The sequence below is a fragment of the Benincasa hispida genome, chromosome 12 (genome assembly GCF_027475165.1).
Source record: "Benincasa hispida cultivar pf3 chromosome 12, pf3_genome.v1.1, whole genome shotgun sequence".
In the NCBI taxonomy this organism is placed as follows: domain Eukaryota; kingdom Viridiplantae; phylum Streptophyta; class Magnoliopsida; order Cucurbitales; family Cucurbitaceae; genus Benincasa; species Benincasa hispida.
The window spans coordinates 12207503-12218415 of record NC_143489.1 but is presented as its reverse complement, the minus strand read 5'-3'; the positions used below and the strand labels follow the sequence as shown (position 1 = coordinate 12218415).

Sequence of the window (10913 nt, the reverse complement as noted above, 5' to 3'; positions counted from 1 at the left end):
GGTGTGAATGCAGTGGAAAAAGTGAAGTTCTTGAGGTGATCAAGGATTCCAAGGATGATTTGGTTGGTGAAAAGGTCAATGATCTTTATATTGTGAGAGGAGTAGAGATGATGACAAGTGCCTCGGTTTCAATAGCAAGCTTAACAAAGGCTGACTTGTGGCATAAAAGACAATCCCATATTAGTAAAAAAAGGATGTAAGCATTGTCCAAGTAAGGTATATTGCCCAAAGGTATCAATGAGCACCTTTCTTTTTCTGAACACTACATTCTAGGTAAAGCAACCAGACAAAGTTTCACAAAATCTCAACATACCACTAAAGAAACATTGGATTATGTCCATTCTAACCTATAGGGACCATCTCCTACACTAAGTCTTAGTGGCTTAATATATTTTCTAACCTTTATAGATGACTTTTCTAGGAAGAGCTGGATATACTTTCTTAAAACTAATGACCAAGTTTTTGGGAAGTTTAAAGAATGGAAAGCCACGATAGAATATCAAACATCTAAAAGGTTAAAATACTTTATAACCGATAATGGGCTTGAGTTTTGCAATGAATACTTTTACAATTTTGTAATGGGAATGGTATAACTAGGCATAGAACAGTAAGGTATACACCAAAATGAGGTTGCTGAGAGGTTAAATAGAACCATAATAAAAAGGGTTAGGTGTTTACTTTCTTATGCTAACTTAGGGGAAATTTATTGAACAGAAGCTCCAGCCTATACAATGTATACCTTGAATAGGTGCCCTCACACATCTTTAGAGTTGCTTACCCTAAGAAAAAGTGGATTAATCATCCTCCTAACTTAGATAATCTCAAGATCTTTGGATGTGTAGAGTTTGACACCAAAATAAAGGAAAGTTAAAGGCCATAGCAGTCAATTGCATGTTTGTAGGCTTTACAGAGGGTGTCAAGGAGTTTAAAATGTGGCATTCGGTTGAGAGGAAGTTCATATTGATAAGTGACATCAACTTTAGGGAAGAGGAGATGTTTATGCAAAAGGAGAAAAGGCTTGAGGATGAAGGAGAGTCATCCGACATAGGAATTGAGGTGGAGTTACCCATGAGCAACCAATAGAGTTTAGCCAACCTAGTAACACAGGAGAAACTGAGGAAGATGTAGGGGAACATGAGGAGACAGGAAGTGAGCAGCCTGATTTAAGTCAGTATGTCTTAGCTAGGGATAGGCAAAGGAGAACCATTACCCCTCCAGGTAGATATACTAAAATAAACTATATGAATCTCGTTTTAAATGTTGTTGTGGCTCATACTAACCAAGAACCAACAACTTTTGAGGAACCAACAAGTTATGTTGATACAAGGGATTGGATAGAAGCTATGAATGAGGAGATGCATTCACTAAAGATGAATGACATTTAGTCTGTAGTTCCTCTATCAAAGGGTTACAAACCTATTGCCTCTAAATGGGATTTCAAATTTAAGGATGGAGTATCCTGTGATCAAAAGTCTAGGTATAAAGCTAGATTGGTTGCAAAGGAGTTCAATCAAAGGGAAAGAATAGACTATTCTGAGATTTTCTATCCAGTGTCAAACAGACTTCCATAAGACTTCTTCTATCCTTAGTTGTACAAAATAATTTAGAATTGTATCAACTAGATGTCATAATTTCTTTTCTTCATGGACATCTAGAGGAGACAATCTACACGACACAACCTAAGGGATTTGAAGTTAAAGGAAAAGAAAATCTTTATTGCTTACTCAACAAGTCTATCTATGGGTTAAAAAAATCATATAGTTGCTGGTATAAGAGATTCAATGACTATATTTCTAGCATTGGGTTCAAAAGAAGTTCATTAGACATATGTGTTTATGTAAATACAGGTTCTTACAAGGAGAAAGTTTACGTATTCATATATGTAGATGATATGTTGCTAGCAAGTAAGTCCAAAGGAGATCTAACCCATGTTAAAAACCACTTAAAAATAGAGTTTAATATGAAGGACTTGAGAGAAGCAAGCAAGGTCCTAGGAATAAAGATCCAAAGGAATAAAGAGGAGTTTATTCTAAGCACCAATTAGTTCGACTACTGTGAGAAGATCCTTAAAAGGTTGAACATGAATGATGCTAAACCTGTGAGCTTATTTATTGCCCAGCACTTTAAGCTTTCCTCAGCTAACTCTTCTAAAGATTCTGACCAAGAATATCAGAAACAGATGGTTGTCATACTCTATAGTCAAGCAGTTGGAAGCCTAATGTATTTAATGATTTCTACTAGACCTGATCTCTCAGATTCAGCTAGCTTAGTTAGTAGATATATGTCTAATCCTAGTAAGAGACACTGAGAGGCTACTAAATAGATACTAAGGTACTTGTTTTGGTCTAAAAACTCAAGATTAGTCTACCAAAGGTCAGCTAAACCAAACTTAGAACTTTATGGATATGTGGATGTTGATTATACTGGTGATTTGGACAAAAAGAGGTCTTTAACATATTACTTTTGCCTTTATGGTCCTAATTTAATCAGCTGGAAAGTAACACTACAGCCATTTAGATTATCACTTAAGGCATGATCCACTTGCATGTCTCCACATACATGCTTAAGTTACAATGATAACTAGGGATCTTAGTTTATTAGTTTGTGGTAAATGCAACTAAAATATCTCATATTGCATAGACAACAGTGAAGAAAATGTCTCATATTATTACATCACAAGTGTTTGTTCATATAGTATTTACAAACTATAGGACCCTACGAGATTTAGGGCATCAACCCTAATAGTAAACCCCATTGGGAAACATGATTGGGTCTTGGACTCTAGATGCACCTACCATATGACCACTATGAGATCTTAGTTCAACACCTACAAGGAAATTGATGGAGAAATGGTCTACATGGATAACAACCAAACTTGTAAAATTGAATGGATTGTGTCAATGTCATTAAAATTCAAAGATAGGACTGTGAAACTCCTTAGAAATGTCATACATGTGCCACTTCTCAAGAGAATTTTGATCTCCTGGGAATGCTAGATGCAGTAGGGTGTGAATACAGAGGAAATGAAGGAACTCTTGAAGTTCTTAAAGATTCTAAGATGGTCCTAGTTGAAAAGAAGGTTAATGACCTATTTGTGGTCAGAGGAGTTGAAATGATGGCATGGGCTTATGCAATGACTCCTAATGAATTGACAGAGGCTGACATTTGGCATAAGAGGCTGTCACACATTAGCGCTAAGGGGCGGGAAGCTCTATCTAAATAGGGTATACTACCCAAAGGGGATTTCTGATAAACTTACATTTTATGAGCATTGTGTATTGAGCAAGGCTACCAGACAACGTTTCACAAAGGCACGGCATTCAACCAAATATATCCTAGACTACATACACCCTAATCTATAGGGACCAATCCCAACTCCAAGCCTAAGTGGCTCAAGGTATTTACTTTCCTTTACTGATGATTTCTCAAGTAAAAATTGGGTTTTTTTTCTAAATATAAAGATCAAGTTTTTGATCAATTGAAAGAATGGAAACTCATGATAGATCAAAGGAAATTAAATACCTAAGGACAGATAATGGCTGAAACTTTGTAGTCAGTAATTTAATAAGTTTTGTAGAGAGAATGGAATCACTAGGCACAGGACAGTTAGGTTTACACCTCAATATAATGGGGTTGCAGAGAGGCTGAATAAGACAATCATGGAAAGAGTCAGATACCTACTGTCTGATGCTATTCTCGGTGAGAAATATTGAGTTAAAGTTGCTACCTATATAGTTTAAACCCTAAATAGATGCTCATACAAATCCTTGGACTTCTTAACACCTGAGGAGAAATGGTTCAAACATCCTAATGACCTAGAAAACCTAAGGGTATTTGGATATATTGGATACTTACAATAAAACTAAGGTAAACTTAAGTTTAAGGTTGTAAACTGTACATTTGATTCCCAAATGGAATAAAGGGGTTCAAGATGTGGAATCGTATTGAGAAAAGATTCATTGTCAGTAGAGATGTTAAATTTAGAGAAAAAGAAATGTTTATACAAAGCGAAAATGTGACTTTTGAAATTCCTAAGAGCCCTACCACTAGAATTGAGGTGGAGAATCCAAAAAGTACATCAACAGATGTCAATCCTCCAAGTGATCCAGAAGAAGAAGAGATAACAGCAGGTGAGCAAGAAAAAAACGTTGCAGCTCAGCCTAATTTGAGTCAATACTCAATATCAAGAGATAGACAAAGAAAGGTGATTGTTTCTCTAGCTAGGTATACTGAAACAAAATATATTAACATAGTTTTAAATGCTATAGTGGCCCCAAGTGACCAAGAGTCAACTACCTTTAATGAGGCAGCGAGCTGCCTTGATGTAAGAAGTTGGATTGAAGCTATGTGTGAAGAAATGCAATTACTAAATGTGAATAACACATGGATTCTAGCTCCTCTTCCTAAGGGATGCAAGCTAATAGCATCCAAATGGATCTACAAGCTAAAGGAGGGAATTACTACTTATCAGAAGCCTAGATATAAGACAAGACTAGTGGCTAAAGGATTCACATAGAGAGAGGGCATTGATTATTCTAAGATATTTTTACCAATGGTAAAAAAAACTTCTGTAAGTCTTATTGCCTTTAGTTGCTCAAAATAACCTAGAACTAAATCAGTTAGATGTTAAGACTACCTTCTTACATGGACATCTAGATGAGACTATATATATAGGGCAGTCTAAGGGATTTGAGGAAAAGGGGAAGAGGGACCTCTATTGACTTCTAAATAAGTCTATATATGGACTCAAACAATCCTCTAGGTGCTGGTACAAAAGGTTTAATGACTACATAGAGAGTATTGGGTTTCGAAGCACCTATGATATATGTACCTACGTTCATTCATCTTCCTACAAGAACAAGGTGTATCTACTTCTCTATGTTGATGACATGTTGCTAGCAGAGAGTTCTAAAAATGATTTAACTCATGTTAAAGATCTTCTAAAGAAAGAGTTTGACATGAAGGATATGGGTCAGTCAAGAAAGATCCTAGGGATTGAAATCCCAAAAGACAAAAATTCTCTACTTTAAGTATTAGTCAAGCTAGCTACTATGATAAAATAGTCAGAAGATTCAACCTATCTAATACCAAACCAGTGACTATCCCTATTGCACATCATTTTAAGCTATCTTCAGCAAACTCTCCTATAGAAATAGACATTAAACACTTAGTTCATATGCAATCAATGCCTTACAGTCAAGCAATGGGCAATCTAATGTACTTTATGATCTCAGTGAGGTTTGATCTCTCCTATTGTGCTAGTTTAGTGAGTAGATATATGTCTAACCCTGGTAAAAGACATTGGGAGGCTACTGAATGGATACTTAGGTATCTAATTTGGTCGAAGAATGCAAAGCTAACCTATCATAATACACAAGAGACAGAACTAGAGATGTATGATTATGTTGACTCTAATTTTTAAGGGACTTAGACAAAAGAAGATCCCTATCAGGCTATATATTCTTATATGGTCCTAATTTGCTAAGTTGGAAAGAAAGTTTACAATCAATCACAACCCTATCTATTACAGAGGTAAAATATATGGCGCTAGTAGAAGCAATAAAGGAAGCATTATGGCTAAAGGGTTTGATGGCAGACTTTGGTATATCACAAACAGTAGTAAAATCTACTGTGATAACCAAAGTGCAATCCATCTTTCCAAAAACCTATAATATCACTCAAAGACTAAACACGCAGATATTGAGTATCATTTGTAAGAGACAAAATTGAAAAGGGTGAAATCGAAGTGTTGAAGGTACATACCTCTGAGAATGTTACTGATATGCTTACGAAACCCGTCTCAAAGCTCAAGCTCCTTGAGTGTCTTGAGCTAATCAGATTCATCTTACCTGAAAAAGGCTAGTCAAATATTAGATTTGGAAGGGTGAAGCAACATGCATTGAGATTAAGATGAAGATTTGAAGAAGTTGTGATCTCAATGGCTCTTTTTAAATTTTATGACAGTCTCTAAACAAACTTATAATAGATCTACTACCTAAATAAGTAGCTCTTTTCAAATTTTCCAGTTTTTTGTTCAATCTGTAAAAAGAAAAGCTATGAAACTTTACTTGAAAGCCTTAATGAAAGTTCTTCTTCCCTTCCCATGGACGTAGGCACTTTCAGGTCGAACCATGTACATCAAAGAGTACTTCTTCTTCTCCTTCTTCTTTGTTAACTGCGTGCTTCATAATCTCTTTGATTCACCTACAAAATTACCATAAACAAAGAGAGAGTTAGAGAGTGTAGAGAGAAAAATAAAAGCTTATATATAGAGAGAGAGAGAGAATGGGGAATTTCTTGCCAAAATATTTTTTTTGTAATTTTGATTCTTTCTACACATCAAAGAAGGTGATGGATTTTAACGTACGTGTCCTTCATTCAACACTTCATAGTCGACTCTTCTTCACCTATTGTTTTACCTACCTCTCATAATAATCTGGATCAATTTCTTCAAGTAATTGGGCCTACAAATTCAAAATTAAAGCCCAACAATATAATTTATAAGTATACATGTGATGCTTAAGTTACAATTACCAATTTTGTTAACAACTTAGACGGTGGATAGGAATTGTCTTTCTTCAACTTCCTTTTATATTAGTGTATGCATGATTAGAGGGCTTAATAAAGTGACACATAGGCCACTAACTCTAGCTTAAGGCTTTAAACGCGCCACCTGGCCCTCTAACCGGGTGATTAACCTAAATACTTTCCGACGAATAGGTTAGACACCATCGCATAGGATGATGTTCATCGATTAGACCCCTCTCTCTCTCGATCATCACCTTACCAGCTTTTGTCTCTTGTGCCTTGCCTTAGGCACTTGCGTTGAAAGCCTTAGTTAACCTCTAAGGCACACCTCAATGCCCATCAAGCCAACGTCTATGCCTTTAGTCATCCACATCAAGCTAACCTCTTTGTCCCCCGATCAGTGCATACCTTGCACCTTGCGGCCCACCTAGCTCTTCCTTTGGCGCCCCTCACGCATTCTCCTTGACTACATACACTGCATGCCCTGGCCTTCACTAACCTTTGGTGAAGCCAACACATCTTCGATAACCATTCCCTCGATAAGCTCTGCTAAGCTCTTCATGGCCCTCAACACAAGCCTCACACTTAGTCATTTTTCTCTTTGAAACCTTGAACGCATGACATGGAAAAACCATCCTCAAGCTCTTTTATTTCTTCTAAGTACCACTTCCACTTATTTCACTGAAAGCCCCCCTTTTCATTCTTCCAACTTTGCCACACGACTAACTTTTCAATGCTTTAAACTCTCATGTTTTCAACCGTCAACTACTCTTTACAACCCGAGAGTACACCTTCCTAACACTTAGGAAATTTTCTCTTCCAAACATTATACACAATCATAGCACGCTTTACATAACATTCAACTACATACACATCTTTAACTCATAATCATAGAAACTTAAACACAATTAATTAGTAAAATAGGTTTATGGGTTTACGCATCCCCCATGACTTTCTTCCAGTGAGAGAGTATGAGAGCTTCCTTAACAGCGCAAGGTTCATGTTGAGTATAATCAATAAGGTAAACTTTAGGTTTGAAAATACCACATTTACTTCTAGTCATCATAGGATGTGTGGATACCATGGGTGTAGTAGAAGTAGGAGGAGCGAAAGCCATAGAAGCAACATTTCCAATTATGCTCAACATGGAAAGGAGGAGATGCATCATTCATAAAGAGTGTAGGAGATGCCTCATTGTTAGAAAGGGACAAATCAGCAACAGCACCCTGTAAGTTATTATGAGAACCTAAAGGATACATATTAGTATAACTTGGATTCTTAGAGTTAGTAGAAACTGAAATAGAGTTAGATCGATCATTATTATGGTTCTGTAAGCATGAATCAAGAATAGACAATATAGAAGAAATAGATGTTGTGTCAGAGATATGTGAGGTTGGAGTGTGGGAAGTGGATGATGATGCATGTGGAAAAGACGATTCATCAAAAAAGACATGATGAGACATATACAGACGATCATCAGGAGATAAACATTTATAACCTTTATGGGGATACTATAACCAATGAATGTACAAGGATGGAGTGAAAAGATAGTTTGTGAGTTTGATAAGAGCGAAAATACAAAAAACATTTACAAGCAAAAGTTTGAAAGGAAGAATAATTTGGCTTAAGACTAAAAATCTTTTCCAAGAGATTGACTCAATTAAGAACAAGCGTAAGGAGACGACTTATGAGATAAACAGATGGAGAAAAGGCTTCATCCTAAAAATTAAGAGGCAAAGAAGCTTGAGATAAAAGTGTGAGTCTCATGTCCATTATATGTCTATATTTTCTTTTAATGATTTTATTGAGGTGTATGGGGATAGGTAATGCAATGTTCTATGCCATGTTGTATTAAAAAAGGAACAAAAAGTTTAAACTCACCACCTTCATCAATTTGAAGTTTTAATAGAGAGTGGCCTAACAATTTTTTAGCCAGAATTTTAAACTTCATGAATGCACAAAAAAAAAAAAAAAAAAAGATTACATTTGGACTGAAGAAAGTAAACTCGTGTATATCTACTATAAACGTCCATGAAGCTAATGTAATATTGAAATTCGTTGCGAGATAAAGTATGAGTGGGACCCCACAGATCACAGACAAGAAGTTGCAATGGTTGAGTATATTCAGTAACAGATGATGTAAAAGAAAGAGTATGATGTTTACCCAAAGTACAAGCATCACAAAAATTTATTTTATTCATACTTCCATTTTAGTGATTGAAATTTTTAAGAACAAATTAAATAATAGAGAAATGATGATGGTTTAATCGCCTATGTCAAATATCAACAATATTAGAAGAAACATTAACAAAAGATAAAATGAAGACCGCGCTCAACACACACTTGAGAAGGGGGATATGGTGAGGCAAACTTCGGAGAGGTAAAAGGGGACGGAGATAAATTAAAATGGTATAGAACATCATGAAACAGCATTGGGAGAAGAATTTGGCCAATAAGACGATCCTTCACACAACAAAAAGTTGAGCAAAACTCAAAATAAACTTTATTATTTTTCATAAATTGAGAAACACTATTTAGATTGCTCGTAATTGAAGGAACATGAAGTAGATTATTTAAATGTAAGGATTGATTGGGGGAATTTGAGGAAAGAAAGAAAGTCGAACCATAATGAAGAATCGGCAAACTTGATCCATTTGCTGCATATATCTGACTTCTACCTCCATAGTCAGATCAGCAGATAGGTTATTGAGGTTGTTTGTTACATGATTCGTAGCATCGGAGTCAAGATACCAGTTGTTATCCACAGATCAAGGGGCAAGCATAGCTGACATAGGAGAGAAATTATTAGTAGAAGTCGAAGAGACATTATTATTAGAATAACGTAATGATGACAAGGTTGCTCGAAGAGGAAGGTACCGAACAAAGCATATGTCTACATATGCCCAAATTTAGTACAAATTTGGCATTGAGACTTGTTTCGACCATTCCAATTGAAGCGCCCTCTCTGTTTCGACCACCTCCATGGCCTCTCTAACTATTGGGACCAAATTGATGAGAAGCATTTTTTTTTTCATGGACTGTTCACCATTCTTTTTTGAGTTATGTGACATAAGATTAGCTTATGGAAAAGCTCTTTCAAGACCAATCTTACTTTTATTTCTAGATTTTTAAGTAATAAACAAAGAGGTGATATATTGGATAGAGGGGGAATCAGTTCTAGCAAAAATAACAGAGATCATGGATTCATAATCCGAATCTAACCTAGCCAGAATATATAATATGTAATCATCCTTAGATACGGGCTTACCAACGGATGCAAGAGCATCCACATATTGTTGAATCTTCATGAAGTATTCTTTTAGAGGTGTAGCTCCCTTCTTCATATTGTGAAATTTGCATTTGAACTGCATAGCTTGAGCAAGACATCGTGCAGAGTAGATACCTTGAACGGTGGCCCAAATATCATTGGTTGAACAACAACTCAACATTTGATTCAACACATCAACCCAAGCAGCCATAAGGAAATAAGGTGATCTTGACGCTTCCATTTTTTATACGCGGGATTGGGAATCTAAGTTCGAGCAGATGAGGACGAAATTGTATCTGTCTCTTCTTCAACGGTAAGAAATTAAGAATGAGGTTTCAATTGGAGGTATTGTTCAAGTTCATACCCTTCTAAAGCAGTTGTAACCTAAAATTTCCAAAGAAGAAAGTTATCATCACTAAGCTTGACAATGAAAATCTTGTTACTCGACCCAAACATCTGTGAAAAAAAAATGAAGTCGATGCTTCTGATTCCTCAATTCTCATCGCAGACGATTGAGTGCTCCTAAACTAGACTCTAACAATAAGCAGAAGACAACGAAAGAAGGAAAAAAATTGAAGGCCCTCGATCATTTGACATGGGCTCTAATACCATTTTAACAAAATGAAATGCAATAGGAGAACGGGAAAAGGAAGGTCGTTGGAGAGATAATTGATGCAAGAAGAAACCCTAGCTTTTGTATATATTTATGAGAATCAGAGGCACGATATAAATAAAGGCTGTGAGGAAAAACTATTGCCCTAAATACACACAAGATAATTCCTCATGTAATAGAAAGAATAAAGAATAACAAATTTTGTTAATATTGGACCCTTATAACATGGGCTTACATTGAGGAAAAACAAACGTAAAAAGGGTTAGATCAGTGGGCTTCCTTAACATGTTGAAGTACCCACATTGGAAAGATAGGAAGACCTCACATTCTTTATATAAGATACATGAACACTTCTATCATTTTTAATTAGTTTTGAGATGAAACCTATCTATTATCGTTAAGACCACATTTTTTATTTTGATCATTTTGTGAGTTTTGAATCTGGCTTGGTCAATAAATTCACCTCTAACACTATTCCTAATTAGTAGTATTTTGATCCTCACA

General features: G+C 35.9%; 1 pseudogene; it reads right to left on the bottom strand.

Moving 5' to 3' along the window:
• Positions 1-7583: 7583 nt before the first annotated feature.
• LOC150031774 (uncharacterized) lies at positions 7584-10299 on the bottom strand (annotated as a pseudogene).
• Positions 10300-10913: the final 614 nt, after the last annotated feature.